This window comes from Propithecus coquereli, unplaced genomic scaffold, assembly GCF_000956105.1.
Source record: "Propithecus coquereli isolate 6110/MARCELLA unplaced genomic scaffold, Pcoq_1.0 Scaffold100, whole genome shotgun sequence".
NCBI lineage: Eukaryota > Metazoa > Chordata > Mammalia > Primates > Indriidae > Propithecus > Propithecus coquereli.
This window is the reverse complement of record NW_012133859.1, coordinates 1-406: the sequence shown is the minus strand read 5'-3', so window position 1 is coordinate 406 and position 406 is coordinate 1.

Here is a 406-nt window from a genome sequence, read left to right as displayed (position 1 = left end):
TTGATTCAGTGTAATCTTCTGAAGGGATAAAACAATAATAGTTTAGAATGTTTAAAATAGCAAATACCACTATGAGCACTACTACACGTTCTCACGTGGTTTGACTGTATATAAGCATAAAATTGCTGAACAATATATCTGATTATTATATTTGCTCCTGAAAACCAATCTCTTATTTTGAATATCATTGAAAACAAATCGAGTATGCAGCAAGATGGATTTGAGAACCTCTGCAATAATGAACGCTGTCAGAATAATTTGAATTTTTAGGAAAGATGCCAACATTTTGGTTTTTTCTTTCTTAGATTTTATGCTCTGTGATAATCTTAGATTCTGTGTTGTGTGGTTATAGCAGTTACTGGAGAGCCTCAGAACAGCTTATCTTAAATACAAAATGATATGAGGA